The sequence below is a fragment of the Accipiter gentilis genome, chromosome 15, assembly GCF_929443795.1.
Source record: "Accipiter gentilis chromosome 15, bAccGen1.1, whole genome shotgun sequence".
NCBI classification, from domain to species: domain Eukaryota; kingdom Metazoa; phylum Chordata; class Aves; order Accipitriformes; family Accipitridae; genus Astur; species Astur gentilis.
Window position 1 is genome coordinate 14,998,439 of NC_064894.1, and position 20,762 is coordinate 15,019,200.

The following is a 20,762-nucleotide window of genomic DNA, read 5'->3' on the forward strand; positions in this document are numbered from 1 at the left end:
TGCTTATCACCTAGTTTAACATCTTAAAATTCTGTGCTAGTAAGATATTATTTTAAGCTACCATTTGAGACTGTGATCTACCAAGAAAATTTAATATGCATTATATGTAGAAGACAGTATATATCATCCATCAACTAAATGTGATTGTGCTGGGTAACACACCTAGGGAGCAGGCTGTGACCTTCTGGATTAATTCTGGGTTTGAATTTTTAGTCTACACCCAGTTATACAAATTGCAGCATGATAGTTTGGAAGAGCCAAATATATCTTGGGGTTGGTAGGTAGGACTTTGCCTGAGGGGTAAAGGAAAACATTCCTAGAAAAGTGCAGACAAAAAGTAAAATTTCTTTGCAAGGGTATTGTTTTGGGCTTGTGTGGCAGAGTTTTAGTAGTGGTGGAGGGGCTGCAGGGATGGCTCCTGTGAAAAGCTGCTAGAAGTTTCCCTGGCTCCAAATCAGACCCACCTCTGGCCAAGGCCGAGCCCATCAGCGACAGCGGTAGTGCCTCTGGAAGAACAGATTTAAGAAGGGGTAAACCTGTAATGAGGGAGGGGAGTGGAACATGAGACAAACCCCTCTGCAGACATCGAAGTCAGTAAAGAAGAAGGCGGAGGAGGTGCACTGGAGGAGGTTGATGCCTCTGCAGCCCATAGTGAGATGGCAGGCTGTCCCCCCCCCCCAGCTCATGGAGGGGAGTGGGGGAGCAGATGCGCACCTGCAGCATGGGGAGAGAGGAGCCCGCGCCGGAGCAGGGGGATGCCCCCCCAAGATGGCCAGGACTCCATGGGAAAGCCTGCGATGGAGCAGTCTGTACCTGAAGGACTGCAGCCTGCAGAAAGGACCCACGCTGGAGCAGTTAATGAAGGACTGCAGTCTATGGGAAGGACTCACATTGGAGAAGTTCATGAAGTACTGTCTCCCATGGAAGGGACCCCATGCTAGAGCAGGGGAAGAGTGTGAGGAGTCCTTCCCCTGACAAGGAAGGAGCGGCAGAGAAAACATGTAACAGACTGACCCCAACCCCCATTCCCTGTCCCCCTGCACTGCTGCAGGGGAGGAGGTAGAGAAAACTGGGAGTGGAGTTGAGCCTAGGAAGAAGGGGTTGGAGTGGGGGGAAGGTGTTCTAAGGCTTGGTTTTACTTCTCATTATCCTTGTTTTGATATGATTGGTGGTAAATTAAATTGATTTTTTTTTCCCCCAAGTTGAGTCTGGTTTTTGCCTGTGACCATAATTGGTGAGTGATCCCTCCCTGTCCCTGTCTTGACCCATGAGCTTTTCTTTATTTTTTCTCTTCCCCATCCCACCAGGGAGGGGAGGAGTGAGTGAGCAGCTTTGTAGTGCTTTGTTGCTGGCTGAGCTTAAGCCATGACAGATATTTTCTAGCTAACTAGAAGTAATAGTAAAATCAGTATGATATGAACGCTACAAACTACTTTAACTATAAGACAGTAGAGAAGGACACTCAGAGTGACAATCTGCCTGTCTTGCAGGTGTGTTTTGCATGCCTCAGATCTGCTCCTCAATTAGTACATGCATTTGGTAACAAGACTTTTTTTCTATGGGGTGCTAGAAGAAGATCTTGTTCACCTAAGCTTAAGCAGCTACAAGGTTTTTCCATAGCAGGCTGCAGTCAAAGAGAAATACACAGAACTTTATGGTTACTTCTTTGCTAATACATACGCACACACATACACACACACACACACACACACAAAAGGCCACAAACAAGAAAAAGGCCAAGGATTCATCTCTGGTACAGAGGGAGAACTGCGTAGTACAATTTATGCTGATGCAAGTAAATTCTACCATTATTGCAGCATTGTGAAAACCAGCTCCACTATTTTTGACCAAAAATTTGGTGTTAAATTGTTTCGGTAAATTAGGGAGTATTCATACAAATTATGCCTCTGACAGATCAATGAAGGCCAGAATTTCTTAGAAAGGCACAACAAGCAGCTAAAAACCCTAACCTTTTCTACTGCCATAGAGTGATCCAGAAGAAGATACCTCTTTTCAGATTGATTACATGAACTTTACTTGTCCTTTTCAATGCAGTTATTTGTTTGCTAAAACCAACTTCACTAGTGGTTTCAATTAACCTGTTAGATTTCTAATTGGAGAAACAAAATACAAGCAATCACATTGAGATCATGCATCAGCTGGGAGACAGTAAACTCAGTGGGGTGATTCCAATGTAACTGCACTCCCCGAATTATGCAGAAAGTTCTAGGATACAGATTTGTTAAGATATGCTGTTAGCAGAGCTAACCTTAAGCTATTCTCTAAACTTCATTTCTTGAACCTTTCGGATGTGCATGTGGAAACTCACAAGTACTTACTGTAACACAAAGGTGGCAGATCAAGAAATTAATCAGTCATTATCTTGCCCTAAACAAATGATATAATGTGGATGTGCTACAATTTCTGACCAAGCCCAGCCGGTAGTTTGTATTACTTTTACAAAGGTTTCCATTTGGTCAAAAGTCAGTTCATCATGTGAAACTAGATAGAGAGTTCTGTTTTCTATCAGACTTCCCATTTCCTGAAATTTTCAGAAGAAGATAAAATAAATGTCTAGGATATCTGCTTTAGGCAACAATAAGTTATGTGGTCTAATTCTGATGATATTTTATGCCCTGTCATGTGCAAAACCCCAAATAGGTGGGTCTAATATCTCTTCTAGCTTTAAAAATCAATTTTCAGATGTCCATTAGATTTATAAAGGAGAACTGTCTAAATATGATAGAAGACTTTGCTTGTGTTTACCATAAATGTTCTGTATTTTGCATTCTGGCATCAAAATCTTTGCAGTCAGCTTTTAAATAGCTGTTTGGGCAGATTTTTTTTTTTTGAGATTTCTAAATATATTAAAGTGAAAAAAGGATGTCTTTCTTGACAAATAGAGTTCAGCAAGGCAGTTCTTCCCACATCTCCCCTTTAATGGAGGACTGTAAATCCACAGATGTTATAAAATTATTCTGAGAACTAAGTGAACATGGTAGTCTCTAAAACAATGCACTTTTGGAGAGAACATATGGTTTTAAATTATAATTTCTAGATGAAATAACTGAATCTTTAGGACCTCATATGCTGTGTATTTGGGAATTGTTTTCCTATCTAAAGTTGTATATGAAAAGTGTTTATTTTAAAACAGCTTATTTCTTGTTAGACGCTAATTTCTTGTTCAATTTAAGAGACATTTCTTGGATTGCCAAACATAGTTTAGGAAAAAAGTAGTTTGTAATAAGAACAAGAAAGGAAGAAGGAAGGAAATAACAATCAGGGGAATGAGGAAGGACACAAGTCCGATGAAAGAAGATGTATTTTTACTTGCATACAGAAAACAGTGTATGTTTAACTTAAAGAGCATGTGCATAAATCACTTGCTTTTCACAGTGATGGTACCCAATACTCAAAGGGCTGCAAAGATTCAAGGCTACTGGCTAAAAGTCAGGAGCTACAATGTATTAAAAAAAAACCAACCAACCAACCAAACCAATGATAATGAAAATAATACAGTGTGTGTCCAAGGGAAGCACAGAGAGAAAAACAAACTACTTTTTCTTTATTACCTGGAAACATAGAAGCTTCTCAAATATTTTTACCTCTAATTATTTACATCAAAATTCAACCAATTCTTTAAGCAGCAAAAATACTTTGTTCCTTAATATTGTGATATGGCTTATTTACTTTTAGCTATGCATAAATTTAATATCCAATCTAAGCTCCTTCTCCCAATTCCCTCTACGGCAATGGAGAGAGGTAGTTACTTCCTCTGCTGATTTATCTCCTCTGTTTTAAACACCTGTTTTAGAACAGGATGAAAAGGCCTCTAGAGATGTCTCTCTCTCTAATTACCTAGTTATACTGGAGAAACAGTGTCCCCAACTTACACACATGAATTGAGCAGCAGAGAAACCAAGGCCACACACGAAATCTGCACCTGAGCCGAATTCAATACAATACTCCTGAGTACCACTGACATGCTCCATGTCCTAGATCAACAAAATTCAAAACTCATTCTTCAATTCCTCTTTTCTCTTTCCTTTGCATGATTACACTGTTTTTACAATACATCTTTCTTCATATGAAAAAAAGGTGTTTTGTGTAGTTGCCTGTGTTAGAATCTAAGAAAAGGAGACAATTCTTAAAAACAAGAGTGAAAAGGATAGTCCTAGCACCACAGGAAGTGAACTGCCTAATGACTTATGGACAAAAATAAGGGGAAAAAAGAAATAATTTTTTTTTTTTTTTTTTTTTTAAAGCCATATCCAAAGGTAGCTTGGTTGAGGAATACATATGTAAAGACATGAAAATATGTATTCTAACTTTTTCTGTAGACAGATTGAATACCCAAAAGGTACACACAGAAGAATTCTCTTCTCTAGTAGAAAGTTTAGCTCATGTCAGATCTGTAATCCATCTGTCACTGAAGAAACAACGAGAAAATTTCAGCCAAAATGATTCAGACATTTCTAAGAACAAGTGAAGTAAAAATATTTTCTTTGCCTATGTTAAAAATACTCTGGCAGACTTTTCCTGAGAACGTTTAGCAGTTCTTATTTTAGGGTGACAATGTACGCATTGCTGATTGAAGGAGATGATCTTTGTGTCTGGGATGTGTCTTTGCTGCTGATGAAAATCCAACAGTGTGAAGCCAGACTGCTGTGGTTTTGGGGAAAAGGAAAGCGAAGCTTGCAAAAGTTTCATAGGTATTCTTTTCTACAAAGAATAAAAACATCAAGGTGAAGGAAACTACTTGATATTTCCACACTCTGCAGTGTTTGATTTTGCCATATGTTTTCTAATGCCTTGTCTTTGTATGTGTGATTGTGTGCATGTACGCATGTGTGCACGTGTGTGTGTTTGTGCTGTGTATTTGACACTCATATTTATTTAATTCTTTGGGAAATAAATCAAGCTTTCTTTTTTATATGTACAGAATCATGCACCTGAGGTGTTATTGATACGAAACTAAAATATATCCAGGAGAAGTAGTATTTTCCAAAAAGGTATCTGTTATTTTTTATTAAAATTACCATGCACCAATTTCTTTACTCAGAGGGTACTCCTAAGTTTGTCTATTTACTGCAAATATTGACAGGAGTGTGTTTTTCCTTTGTGCACACATATATTAACAGAAAGTGAAAGCCCCACCAATGTTCTTGGTACACTGTGTAAAGCACTTAATATTCTGTCTTGTGAGTTTAAAAAATGGTGTTTGAAGAGTGCAAGAAGTGCACAGAAGAAAACTCAGCATATTGCATGCAAACCCATTTCAAATCAAGTGGGTCATGAAAGGATTTTAGAGCTGTCTGTTTCATAGTAAAGAACTGTGAATTTTTAACATAAATACACCTCTCGGTGCGGCATCTTTATTATTCCTTGGCAAGAAACTGTAACACAAGTCACAAGCCAGTCCTGAACAAATTTCAGGTAGAGCAAATAGAGGGAACAAAAGAATTATTTAAATGTAGAAACACCCTCTAGAGGTATTCTTTTATTCATTACAACAGAGATCAATTAACAGGGAAGTTCAGAAAAGGCCTTGTATTCAGTGGAAAGGCTGTCCTGTATTTGACAGAAGCTGTCCCTATCATATTTTCATTAAACATACTAAGAAGAGATTAGCAACTAAAGAAGAAATGACAAAGACACCTTCTCCATTTACAGGTATCTGACTGAAAATTTTTGGTTTTCTTTTTCTTTTCTTTTTTTCTTTTCCTTTTTCCCCGGTATAGGCTAAGGAGAGGACAGGGCAATAACTGCTGGCAAATCCTGGCATCACACACTTCTCTTCTGAAAGGACCAGAAGGAGACCAATGTCCAAAGTGCTGTTACTGTGTCGAAAGCATTGTGCATCCTGACATATTTCAGTAGACCCATTGGTCCCTATTCATTCCAGGATCCAAAATGCTTTTATTGTACAATATCAACATTGCCACAAGGCCAAACAACTTGCTTGTTCAGATCAAAATTACACCTACACCTCTTTGGGTTGCTGCACAGAATAGGTTCAAACAAGAGTATGAACAGTAGATTCATATATAGTCATCTCATGTGTCCCACATTAATTGAATGGAGAAAAAAATACTATTCATTTATTTATTCTGATCAATATAAACCGGAATAAATATGGTTGTTTTGTTGTATCAATGGTTGTTAACTACTAAAACACATTATTGAGTTTCCAGTAATGTTCTTCCTTTGAGTATGCTCTTCAGACTCTGTTTTCTCCTATTGCGTTTATCCTTGTGTCTGTTATTGTCCCTTTTAAGCATAATAAAAGCTGTGTTATTTACAGTCCTGGACAATTTAAAAGAGCTCAGTCAGCCTGTCCACTCGAGAAAAGATATTTGCTTCTTGCTAGCCAGAATATATCATGAATATATCTGTTTTTCAAGATTTTATTTTAAAATTTAAAAATAGTCATGAGACAAAGTATCTCTAGAAGATGAAGACCTCTGCTGAATTTCTACAGTTCTAATAAAAGCTGGTATTGCAGAAGTATAGAATGATTGAATGAGTTGTTGCATTTTCTTTTGTTTGATTGCTAAGACAAACAATGCAGTCTTTTAAATGCAACAACTCTAAATATGTTAGGCTACATAGCCTTTTCATGTTTATAAATTATATTATTGCCTTATAATAAAAAAAAAAAAAAAAGAAAATAAGGAGGAGAGATGTCATTAAAAGATAATTGTTTTATCTGCAGCTTAATCCCTTGAATATCAGGCTACAACTTCCCTTTAGGAGATGAAATACTTTGAAATGCCACTGCTAATTTGAGTGGAATATCAGGACATTAATCAAACATCCATAATGCTACTTTGCTGGGTAGGCATGACAAGTCTTTAAGGAATTGAGCTGGCAACTTGAATTTCTAAGGCATCTGGAAACACAAATAAGCAGTGGATAGTTATAAGTCTACACGAACTGAGGTATGGGACCATCACTTTTACATGCATATTTAATTCCAAGGTTAAATGAGTTGTGGAGGATTAAAGCAGTTTTGCTTGTAGATACTATGCTAAAAACAATATGCTTGAAGCCTTGACGAGCTATATTCTCTATATTTTGTTTAATTCAGCTGTCAAAATAGAACTGCCCTCAGCATGTATAAAATACCTCACTAAAAGGTCAACTTTGAATGTATTTTCATATTGCAGGTAATCAAAACAGAGTATAGCAGAATTTTGTTGGTAACTGATAGCAGAGCAGATACGGAACAGGATCACTGGGATGTGATGATGTGACTAGTCCTAATGAAATGCCACTAAAGCTACTAACCATTTAGACTGGAAAATAGGCTCATGTGGGATCTAATGTTTCACTCATGGTAAAGCTTGATTTTCTGGCTCAGTAGCTGCCAGCCACATGGGTGGTGTTGCACCTACCTGATACAGTGACTGAAACACACCACTTCACTCTGTTCTTCCTCTCTATTCCTTTTGAATTGTCAGGGTTATAAAGGCGGCTGTTTCATGCTGCATAATTCACAGTGTGTACTTTTCTTTAAATGCAACATTACTTTTACATTTCCAGATTAACATTTGCGGTTTTGAGAAGACAATAATATTCTTTAAAGTACTCTTTCTTTTGACACATTGTTGTATACTCAGATTTTAACTTCAAATTAATTACATATTTTTGCATGTAAACAAACTGGGAGGGAATGAAAATGCTCACTGTAAATGGCTACCTGCCTTATAAGACTCCCTGCAGACTCAGAAGACTGAGGATCAGGGCTCTGATGTAAAGTGGCAAGAAACAAGGTTATTAGGAAAAATACCACAGCCATTAAATTCATCAAGCTCTTCTTCTGAGGGATTATATTATCATTGAATGTCTGAGTTTGGAAGGGAGATCTGGAGATCACTTAGTCCTTCCCTTCTTCTCAGACCACGGTGAACTACAGCTGGTTGCTCAGCACTGTGTCCAATTGGGTTTTCAATATCTCCAAGGATGGAGACTCCACAAATTCTCTGGACAACCTATTAATTATCATTATTGACTTGTAGTATTATCACATCTGTCAATCAGTAGAAGTTTGATCATATCAAGAAAGCAGGATTTATCCTCTCTAAATGACAGAAGTTAATTCACTCAAACACATCTGCAATATGCCCACATTGAAACTTAAACATTGGAAAAGGTTTGGAAAATTCACTGTTTGTTTGGTTTGGTTTTTTTATTTTTAAATCTTTCTCATCCTTTCCACAGTTTAAGGCAGAAACAGGAAAAGGAATTAAACTCCATCAACCACCACCCTCCTAGCCAAGCATCAGAGTACCAAAAGCAAACAGCCTCCTCAATATTACTGGGAGTCTAATCAATTAATTTGAGAATTCCAGTTTGATTTACTAAGCTGGACAGGTCAGATTTGGTTCATATTTGCAGTCAATAACCGAGATATATATCTGACTGGAAAATTTAATTTTTTCAAGTTGTGTTCACCATTTGTTTGTGTCAGTTAATGATTTTTTGGCTTTGTATTTGACCTTTGAGCAACACAAGTTTTCTTCTTTATTAGTCACTTTAATAATATTTAAACCAAATTGTCAGGAACATACTTGGAACATCTTTCAAAATTAATCATATGATCTAGTTATACAAATCTACTTTCAATAATCACAAGGAATGGTCAGTGCTAGCTGTTGATGAATGAATTAGAGCTTAGCTCTGGAAAAGATTAAAGACGATAGTTTTTCATGAAAACAGCACCTGCAACTTAATGGTTACAATAGTTACTATCCTACATGTTCAAAGAGATGAATTCTCTCAAACAAAAGTAAATTAGCAAGAAATGTTCTTGGAATTTACAGAATTCTGCTTACTTCAGTGAACTTTTGATCTGTTTGCTATTTCTTAAGAAGAGCTTACAAGCTCCAAACTAGAGCTTCCAAACTAAAGCTTCTAAGCTTCCCATCTGCAGCTCTCAGAGTCAGGCCAGCATGAATCACAAGGAGCCAATTACTGCAAAGTGTTGCCATGCCAGCAGTGGCATTCACTTTTCTTTAATATTTTCACTAACCTTATTTCCCCTGTGAGCAAAATAGCTGCTGCTGTTTGTTCAGACTTGGCGGCCGGGGTAAGACTAGCTGTCAGACAGCCTGAGCTCCTCTTGCTAATTTCAAGCTCTGTTGAGCAGTACTGTGGTGGCAAGACTATCACTCAGTGTTTAGGAACAGCCCCAGCAGGGGGTGAAAAAAAAAATTAAGGATATGTATAGATTTTGCTTATCAGAGAAAAAATGTTGGAGTTTTTTATGGAAGAATTCACTGTTATTCCTTTACTCTAAGCAAAAGTGACTAGAAGGAATCATAAGACACTGGACAGCACCAGCTGCCGACATATGCAAACACATGGTATAGGTTCAATTAGGATGATTAGAAATGTTAAGAATATCTGAATGAGAACCATTTAGCTTTCTCAAACTGTTCATTTTATAATATGATGGCCAAGGTAACACATATCTGAGCAGCATGGGTACAGAAAGACAAAGATAAATTTAGAAATAAAGACAGGCATAGTGATGCAGAATATACCTACCACAGACCAATAGGTCAAAACCACATTGTTGTCTTTTTTCTTCCTTTTATATTTTATTTTTATAAGTGATATAAATTAAATGTGACACTATTAACCACAGAGAAAGTACATAGACATCCTAAGTAGGCCCACTTCCAGGCCATTAGCAAATACTAATACTGCCATTGGGGGAAACCATTTCCTAGCAGGAGAATATCAAGTTCAACAAAGGGAAATGCCAAGCTATGACCCTGGAGAGGAATAAGCCCATGCATCAGTACATGCTGAGGGGCCAAGCAGCTGAAAGGCAGTTTTGCAGAAAAGGACCTGGGGGTCTGGCTGGACAATGAGTTGAACATGAGCCAGTGATGTGCCCCTGCAACAAAGTAGGCCAAAAGCACCTCTAGTTCCATTAGGGGAAAAGCATTGCCAGCAGGTTGAGGGAGGTGACCTTTTCACTCTACTCAGCAATGGTGAGACACATCTGGAGTGCTGCATTCAAGTCTCAGCTTCCCAGTACAAGAGAGACATGGGCATGAGCGAATCCAAGAGAGGGCCATGAACCTGATGAAGGTTAAAACTTTCTTGGCTGAAGTTTATGAGAAATGCACTTTATCTTTAGAAGTTAATAGAAAATAATTTTCTTCATTTGAATGATGCAAAATGGCAAAAAATATTTCCCAAGGGAAAAGAAAAGATTAGTAAAGATGGGATTCTTCTCTCCTAATTTAGGCATCAAAAGTTAGCCATATAGCTGTAATAACTTAAGGGTCCCTTTCAGTGGAGAGAAACACACACCTCTAGAGATCCATTCATTTCATTCCAAAACAGGATTTTAAAATAAGGGAAATCAGAAGACCATGGTAGAAAATTTGAAGCAGTGATTCACATCACTTTTCACTACAGAAAAACTTAGGAAGAGTCCCATGCGGAAGCCTTTCCTCATGGGAAATGACTTGGAGAAAATGTGTCAAATTACAGTGTCAGCTGAATGTAAGAACAAATAAATAAAATAAATAGTAACTCCTTTCTAAAGCTAGGTAGCATTTAATTCTAAGCATTAGAGGAACTCAGAATTAAAAAATCTTTAACTAGTAACTGTGTTGTACAGACCCACATTTAAATTTCCTGGAGAACTGGAGGAATGAAAGGCTAAAATTATAGCAACTTTGGAAAAGTGCTTCATGGACAGTCAAACTATTACAGACTAATAGGTTTGATTTCAGAAATAGGTTAATTGTTTAAAATTCTAATAAAGAACAGAATAAGTAAATATTCAGTTAAATAAGCTAACATGGAAAAAGAATCAGTACAGCTTTTGTAGAGGGAAACTATGTTTTGCAAACCTATTAGAGTTCTCTGAATTATTCTGCAGGCTTGCAGGGTGATGATCAACTCGTTAAACACACTAGACTTCCAAAAGCTTTTGATAAGAAAGTATCAGCAGCAAAAAAGTTTGCTGATTAGGCGTAATTATACAGCATGGTAAAAATGAAATTTGATTGCAGAGAGATGCAGAGAAATCTCACAGTATGGGGAGTCTGGGTAATAAAATGACAAATTATTATAATGTAAAAGCCCATGGGTAAAACAATATTAGCTATTGATGCACAATCATGGGTTCTAAGTTAGCCATTATAGAATCATAGAATTGTTTAGGTTGGAAAAGACCTTTAAGATCATGCAGTCCAACTGTTAACCTAGCACTGCCAAGTCCACCACTAAACCATGTCCCTGAGCACCACATCTACATGTCTTTTAAATACCTCCAGGGATGGTGACTCCACCACTTCCCTGAGCAGCTTGTTCCAATGCTTGATAACCTGTTCGGTGAAGAAAAGTTTCCTAATATCCAATCTAAACCTCCCCTGGCACAATTTGAGGCTGTTTCCTCTCATCCTATCACTTGTTACTCCGGAGAAGAGACCTACCCCCACCTCGCTACAGCCCCCTTTCAGGTAGTTGTAGAGTGATAAGTTCTCCCCTCACCCTTCTTTTCTCCAGACTAAACAACCCCAGTTCCCTCAGCTGCTCCTCATAAGACTTTTTCTCCAGACCCTTCACCAGCTTTGTTGCCCTTTTTTGGACACACTCTGTTCAGCCAGGACAGTTTTCTTCCCTGCTGGCTTATCTTTTGGCACATGGCTCCTGCACCTTTAAGATTTCCTTCTTGAAGAATGTCCAGCCTTTCTGGACTCCTTTGCTTTTCAGGACTGCCTCCCAAGGGACTCTGTCAACCAGTCTCCTAAACAGGCCAAAGTCTGCCCTCTAGAAATCCAAGGTGCCAGTTCTGCTGACCTCCCTCCTTACGTGTCCACGAAGCAAAAACCCTTATCATTTCATGATCACTATGCCCAAGACAGCCTCCAACCATCACATCACCCACAAGACCTTTTCTGTTCACAAACAACAGGTGGTTATTGCCACTCTGAAAGGAGAGCTTGGAGTCACTGTGGATAGTCTTATAAAATTATCAGCTCGGTGCTCGATGACTAATTGCACTGAAGACATATTGCATTTTGAAAATTATTAGAAAAGGATAAAGGAACAAAATAGGAAATATCATTGTGTGGCTGTATAAACCTCTAGAGAGGTTTGAAGTCTGTATGGAAATCTCAAAAGGCATAGCCCCTGAAAGGCCTAAAAAAGAAAATCATCAAGAAAAGGGTAGGTTTCACATTTGAATGTCCAAAGTGTATTGGATATAAGAGCAAATGTAGCTTTTTATTGAAAAATATATAAAGGACTGAAAGCTACCTTTACAGGTTCATGATCTCATCTTTTTCTACAAAGAGACAAAAACAAGCAATCAAACAGAACTTTTTTCTCCAGGACCAGGGCTGGCATTCTAAGAATGAAAAATTTCTAACATGTCTAGCCAGGAAATATATAATTTGCCCCGAGTAAGATGTAGGATATCTGTCACTAGATTTTATGCATTATTAGTCTACAATCCAATTCATATGCTTTTGTTAATGTGCAAAGAGTAGGAATTTAGGGAGACAATGTCTCTAAATAAGTAATAAAAAGTTGAAATTCTTATTAAATGTTTTGGAGAAGACCAGAATATTGAGAGTAATGTACAGAAACAGACAGGAGACAATTTATATCCTAAAGGATATTAATTAGAAGAAGAAAGAGCAAACAGTTTGAAAAGTAATCAGTACAATGTCTTCAGTATTATGATCCATTTGACAGAGAAGGACAGACTCAAAGACCACTAACTAGTCTATGGTCTGGAATTCAGCTGAGCATTTTCCATCTCCTGGATCATTTTCTATATTTGTCACGATCAAATGTGAAAAGTATCCAGCAAGCACTATAAAATTATTAGATGATTTTGGTAGAAGGGCTAAAATGGAATGGTTGACATTAAATCTTCTGTGAGTGAAACACTTCTATGAAGCCCTACAGTGTATAGCCAGGGATGTGTGACTCTTCTTCCTTCAAAGAATCTGTCCATTAATGAATAGTTTCTTAACTGTTTGAAATCAAGTTCATGGAGCAAAAAAACGCTTCTTTAGGACTAGCCATATACAAAACAGGAAGTTTTTAACATCACATTCTTTTGAGTTATCCTTAATAAGAACAGAATTCTTGAATGGGATTAATCTGCCCCAGTTTAGGCATTTAAAATTTAGCCAGTTGAATTTCAGGTAATCTCACAAGGTTCTCCTTATAATTAAAGGAGAGAAATAGGCATCTCTAGGGGACAATTCTACTTCCCACTTTCCCTTATTTTAAAATCCTGTTTTGGAATGAAATGAATGGATCTCTAGAGGTGTGTGTTTCTCTCCACTGAAAGGGACCCTTAAGTTATTACAGCTATACGGCTAACTTTTGATGCCTAAATTAGGAGAGAAGAATCCCATCTTTATTAATCTTTTCTTTTCCCTTGGGAAATATTTTTTGCCATTTTGCATCATTCAAATGAAGAAAATTATTTTCTATTAACTTCTAAAGATAAAGTGCATTTCTCATAAACTTCAGCCAAGAAAGTTTTAAAGTCAGACTTCTGCAAGAAGTTATGTCCAAGTGGAAATAAGAGTTTATTACTGCAAGAAATTTTGCAACCTTAACTTATAGAGTTTGACTATAATAGACATGTAAGAACAAATTATGTTTTGTTGCCAAGACAACAAAAGTAAAAAGCAGGGAAACTAATGGAAGCAATTTACAGCTCTGTGGGACAGCCAGAGATACAATAACATACTGCATTTCTTAGAGAAGAAAACAATATGATCTATCAAAGTTCTTATTTTATTGCAAGAAAAGATGCAGCACATGACAATGAGGAAAATCACATTTCCAATAACCCAAAGTAAGGTTTATTTAATAGACCATCAGGTGAGTATGAGGAAGCATATATATTTCAGTCTAAGAATTCCATCTCACTCACCCCCACCCATCCCATCCCATACTAGGGGGACAAAAATGTTCAGTTTTGTTGTTGTTATTGTTGTTATTGCAGTGGAAGCCCTGTTCCTTTATTCTTTCTTCTTCCAAACAGTTTAATATTGTTTTCAGAAACATTTAAAAATTGTAACAAGGACAGTGTGATCCAACATTTTCTGCACAGCTACTCTGCAGAAGACTGTATAGCCTATAGGCCTAGAACACAATAAAAACAAAAGAATGCCTGCCTCGAGAGAAGACCAAACATTTTTCTGAAAAACTTATGGCCAAATTGTGGCCTCTGATTTTAGAACAAATTTGTTATTACATCTAGAAAGAATTACAGGTCCAGTGGGGGAGTCTGTCTTCCAATAGTTTTCATAGTCACAATCATATTTAAAAAGATGTCAAAATTGGCAAAAACATAGTTTGAAAATTTTCTTTAAAAATGCTGCAGCAGCATCTAAAAACTTGACCTTGAATAATCTTGCCTGGGTCATAAGGCACTACCCAGAGTAATGCAATAGAATATATCATTGAAAATTATGGGGTTTTCTGCAATTAGCCTCCTAAAATAAAGCATATCGAAACCAGCAGCAATAAAAAAGTAGCACAGAGTCCATACATTTCCTCAGAGCTGACAATATGTTTGCTTGATCATGTAAAAAAAAAGAAGTAAAGAAAGAAAATTTAAAGCTACTAAGTAACAAACTGGGTCTTCAATATTTGTGGATTTTTGGAGGGAATGTGATTTTATGTTTTTTACAGTGACATAAGATCTCTGTCATTTTGTGGCTAAAAACTAAGTCATAACTAAGCCCGTATGAAGATGATGTCTGCAGTTCACTGCTAAAATCTCTGAACATTAGGTCACCTGAACTAAATCTGGTTAAACCTCAGAAGTAATAAGATAGCAAAGATATAGAAAATTCAAATGATGTTTCCATCCCATGGAGTTCAGAATTACATTATTCACAGAATATAATTAACTCTACTATATTCTATTCTAAATAGTAGGTTAAGAGAGTAGAATTCATCTATTAGCATAAACAGAATTAGAGCAATGACATGTACTATGTTAACTAAAACATCAGCAGAAACTGAGTTACAGGGGAAAATAAGGATGTAGGCAAAACGCATAGTCTTATATCTAGGGAGTGATTTCAACTATAATTAAAGTAACAAACTAGAAATTAATACAGGATTCTGGAAGATGATGGAGATTTTCAAATCACTGATTAATACAGGAAGCAGCAGGAGAAGCAGAGAATGAAAAACTCTCTCTTTGTAAAGAATAGTATGTCACTGGGGCTATGCAATTCCCAGGCCTTAAAAAGCAAGAGATCAAAAGACAGAATGAGAATGTGACATCTAATGGTGGGATTCATCTCAGTTAACTCAGTAATCTAAAATCTAGTCTGCTCTACTAAGCTAGTTATCAGGGCTCTTGCTACTGCTCACTGAAAAGGTGGGCTACTCAGAGGGCTGACCACCCTGTATTATTATACTGGGGTGAATTATGCAGATGAAGTTTATCTTTCTTTGCAACTGCATATGGAGGGAGCCTGGACAGCCCTGTGAAACTACACTTCTGCCTTTTAAATAGCTAATATTAATGTCAGTTAATCCCAAACAAAGTAAAAAACTTTTGTTCAAGGAATATTTAATTTTCAAATATTTAGTCTTAATCTGTGCAGAAAATAGTGTTCAGCCGATTTAGAATTTGAGACACTTCTTGTAAAACAAACATTGTGAACCCATGCCAAAACTTTAAATGAATTCTGCAATGAAACTGAAAGGAGAATATTTGGCAAAACAATTAAAAATCTTGCCCCTCAGAAAAAATGTGAAGGGATATTCTTATAAATAGACACTGCAATAAAGACAACAGTATGTAACCAAGAAATAATGATGGTCAGAAAGGCTGGCTATTGAAACTTCTTATGCCATTACTCCTGAACAATAGAGAGTGAAAGATAGGCTATATTTATACTATCTAACATAATCATGTTAGTGAGAGGAAAGTGGAAATATTTCCAGGAAACATTCTCACTCATTTATACAAATTCAAAATCACAGATTTGGGCTTGTTGTTCAATGTCTGTAAAATCCATAGCAGGAACAAACATTCAGACCTAATATGTTTATTAAAATGGTAACACAACTTCCTTGTATCTTCTGGGTTTTTTGCATGAAAGCATTATTTTGAAAATGTTTTTTTTTTTTTTTCATTCAGATAATACAAAACACAACAGTTCCTGCAAAATGCAGTTAGTCCCTGTCCAGCATGTGCCATTCAGCCCAGGCCTGCAATTACCTTTGCCCTGTGCAGGAAGAACATTTCTCCCTAAGACAGGCTTTGAGGACTATTTCCTGTCATGCAATAACTTATTCCTGTATTAATAGATTTTCTGGCAAATGTCTAAGCTCTCGTTAAGCTCACGTAACCACACTACCACATCAGAATGGCCTGTTCTGAACTATATCACCTTAGTCCTGTGCAGTGTGGCATTGACACAGGTACGCACCTTTCATTCACACAGTGCTGCAGGTCATACAAATGCCTAGGTGTTTTCGCATGTGGCAGCGTTATACACCTCACACCTCAGAAGTCTGAACAGTGAGAAAATGTTTCATGGTGTAAACCTCTTTACAAGGAGCAGGAAGTATAACCTGAAAGCTTACTTTCTTTCATAAATGTGGCTGTTTAAAGGCACCGATAAAGAAGGTGCAGTCAGTGACTATGTTAAAAGTAGTTTTATATTCAAATACAAATAATTAACAGCATCCACTCTTCCATTTCCCCTATAAAATTTCTCTTTTGCAATATTGAGGGCCTCTCTCTCTTCATACGCTGCATCCTACCAGACTCTGAACAGACATACGCTGAGGTAGCCCCCATCCTAGGGAACCCTGTCACAGCTGACAAAGTGCTGTACCATATTGCCAGTTATAAAATGTGGGAATTAAAATCACCAGATGTAAGTGTGGCATTTCAATCTCAATATTGTATGCCTACTCTATTCTCAGATGTAAGGCTTCATCCAAAACATATTAAAGTCATTAAGAATCTTTCATTTGGCCTCAGCGAGCCCTGAATCAGACCTCCAAAAGCAAATAAGTTGCTTTCTGATACTGTTTTCTTGCTTTTACAGTAGCCAAATGGACCAGAGCTTACTCATCTTTACCATACTCTGCGGTCCAATCATGCAGTGCTTACTCAAATTAAAATCCCACTGAAAACAGTGTGGATTTTTTTCCCACCTCGCAAGTGTATGATAATAGGTCAACAGACAAGCCAGCAAAATTCAGCAGCTCTCTATTAAAGCTTATTAAAAAATGGAATGTCCTAATTAAGGATGGAATAGGCTCCTCTGTGAAATCTACTGCCAGCAGTGAAAAGGACAATAATACAACAGTGTCTTTTCACAGTTAGGCTCAATTTGTGACATAGAGTAACTGACTAATGATCTAGTTTCTTTCAGAGATGCCGACGAGATATTGAGCAAAGGTAGACTGATCTATGTCCTTTTCTTCAACAAACCTATATCAACTTATATCAATTGGAATCTGACCCATTTTTTTGTGATGTCGCCAGTGCCCACATGTTCCTAATTTGTCTAATAAGCCACACAGTTTTGCTCAGTCAGTAAAATATGAAATCCCTCTGCTCTTTTGCCACTGCTTCTCTAAACAAACATAGTATCAGCAAGGAAATGTGTGTTGGAGCTGATTTTTTTATTTTTATTTTTTCTATATGCATGAACTATAAAAGAAACAAACAATAGATACAAAAGAATCATATGCTCTTTTTCTAAGGAATGCACCTCATTGAAAGATTAGAAATCATATTAAGTGCTGACTGCAGAGAAGTCTGGAGTTAGTAGCTTCTGCAGAGATGAGGCTTTGGGTTTTTATGGCTGCTTGTTTTGATTTCTTCCTTCTGGTTTCTTTCCCTTGTTTACCGTAGTAGAAATGTAGAACATAAAATGCTTAAAAGAAGACATGTATCTAAACAGAGCAAGGCAGTACGCTGACTAATGAGCATCTCACTAAGTACATCTATATGAAAGAACAACTTTGAAACTCTTCATTCTCTAAACATGTTCATTATATTCACTTTGGACCATGTAACTGTATGGCAAATTGAATCACACTAGTGAGCTGAAGGCAACTTAGGAAAGATCATTATTGTTTATTTTATTATTCTTGTTACAGAATTTAACTTAATTTGAAATCTGTATTATTGCCCTGACAGTGAAAAGCACTGAAATCTTATTCTGGGTACATTATACACTATTTGATAAGCATATCTAAGTGTGTGTGCTTATTTATCATTCATTCCATAACAATAATTTTATTTGTCCAAATAAATGCATTTAGATACTGATTTATTATTTTTTTCCTGGACAGCATATGGTTATATTTTATATTTAATTGTATTTTCACTGTTTTCTCTAAGCTTCTTTTCTGTAAAACTCCAACTAATGTAGGGAATTTTATGACAGTAAAAGGAAAATTTTTACTTTCCCATATACATTAGCCAGATGTACAAAGTATCTCTCTCACACTGAAATGATGATAGTCTCAAACTTAGAATTATTTTTCCCTTTAAAAAGAACTGTTCATTATTTTCCTATACACACTCTACTCAATATGGCCAATTAATGTGATTTTGAAACTCATTTACACTTGTGTGTATCAGAGGTAGACCCAACGAAATGTGCAGCACTATCCTGTTGTAAAATTGTATGCAAATCAAGCTTATAAACTTAAGAATATCAAATGAAGTAATGCATCAAATCTAGTATCCACTCTCTGCATGTGTCAAATGGATAGTGCCTCAGAGAAGGGCAGATCTGCTCTGAAGTCCAAACATAAATCCCAACAGCCAGGCTAAAGAGACAGATCTGTGGGATAAGCAAAATAAGAGGACACTCGGCGCCCGGTTCCTTATGTTACCAAGCAGGAAGAGAAAGAACAAGAGAGCTGTCTCTCACAGAACTACATCTATTAACAGCCTGAGAGTACTCCGCCATTTTCCTCCTCTCTGTGCAGTGTACTGCCCTCTGAAAGTCGAGAAAGTATTTTAGAATGAGAAAATACCATCAACATTTTTTAATATTAGCTTTACACACACCAAACTGATTAAAGAGATTTCCAAGACTATTACTTTGATCTCAGATCCTTGGCTGGAGAGATTTGCTGGTAAAATTTATCAGTTCTTGCCATTACAACAAAAGAAAAGGGCAGTAAGGACAAGTTTAGAAACAGCTGTGCATTATCCTGCTTGTATTTTACCAGATGACACTGCTATTCAGTCTCTGAATGTTAGTGCCCTGTGAAGGACTGTGTCCTTGAATTTTCTTTGACAGACTTTATTATTATCTGTGCCAGTAGAGGTCACAGAAGTAAAAATCTATTTTACACATTGTTTAAAAGTTGTTTCTCAAGAAACAGTATAAAAGTTGTTTCCATTTGTGCTGGTTAAAAGATGCTGCTTTCCAAAATTTGTGCAGATGGATATTCCTGTAGCAGACTCATTATGATAGAACAGTTCAGCATTAAAACAAGGCACTAGAAGAAAAAAAAAGTTTTAAAGTGGAAATGTGGCTTGAAGGATTTGAAGGTCTGAGAAAAAGGGATTTTCTTTCTTTTTCTTTAATTTGAAAAAAAACCAACTCATCTGTTTCCTGTGATAGTTTACTGAAACAGATTGAATATATGGCAGAGCATATGTCATTGCTTTTTAGTATAAACAGAAAAATGCAGCTACTCACTTATTGCTAAACTGCTTTTAATTTCAATAATGTCCATACTTTTTCACAAACATGTTTGTGTTTTGCTGCAAAAATATTGTGAGCTGTTTTCTAAATTCAAATCAGATAATTTTATACCATATTTAATCATTAGGTAATTATGGCTTCCTCCTATATATATATATGGGTGATATTCATCTCATCTATTGTCAGTTAAAGTTAGTCCAAGCAAGAGGAGCTCTCTGTCTTTCCCCCTCTCTCTCTGGTTAAAGGAGAAGAAATGCATTCAGGATACATGTCAGGCACCTATATTAAATATCTATTGTAGGATGGAATTTGATTGTAGAAGGATATTAGATAGCATTGGTTATTTCCAAGAAAAGAAGCCAAGTCTTGCCCCTAATGAGGTCAACTGAAAGTGTGGATTGTGATTTATGTAACTTTGACTATTGATTGTAATTCTCTAGAAGTTCAGTGTCAGAACTTCTTATATCAGGAGCAGCTTTCAAAGTTATTTTATCAAAGTCCGTTCCATAACCGTGGAATATTTTAGTACAGGAAAAGGATAGAAGAATATTTAGGAGAATAGGACTGATGACCTATGCTAAATCAGGGATTATTAATTTACAGTTGGCTGACATGTCATGACATTTGAAAATATACTTATACCTTAAACCACTCTGCAAATCCAGATTTCTTTAAAACAAAATCAAGAGTGATGTCTGTAAAATTGTGAAGCATTTGACCAAAGCAGTTCATCAAAATTTAATAACATTGTTTAGTAACAAAACCCTGAAAAACTGTGTACTTTCTACACTGGACAACTCAGGAATTAAATGACATTACAATAATGATAATTAGGCTTTGCAATTCTTTTACACATATTTCATGCAGTTACAAATTTATACTATTAAGCAAGCTTGTTCCCTAAAATTTGATATGCACAGCTAAACAGTATTAATGTGTTGGCTGCTATCAAGTCATTCATTTTAATTTTAAATCCCACAGTGCTTAGTACATTTAATAAGTGACAAGCAAGGTAACAGCAAAATCTGAAGTTTACAAAATTATTTGAGT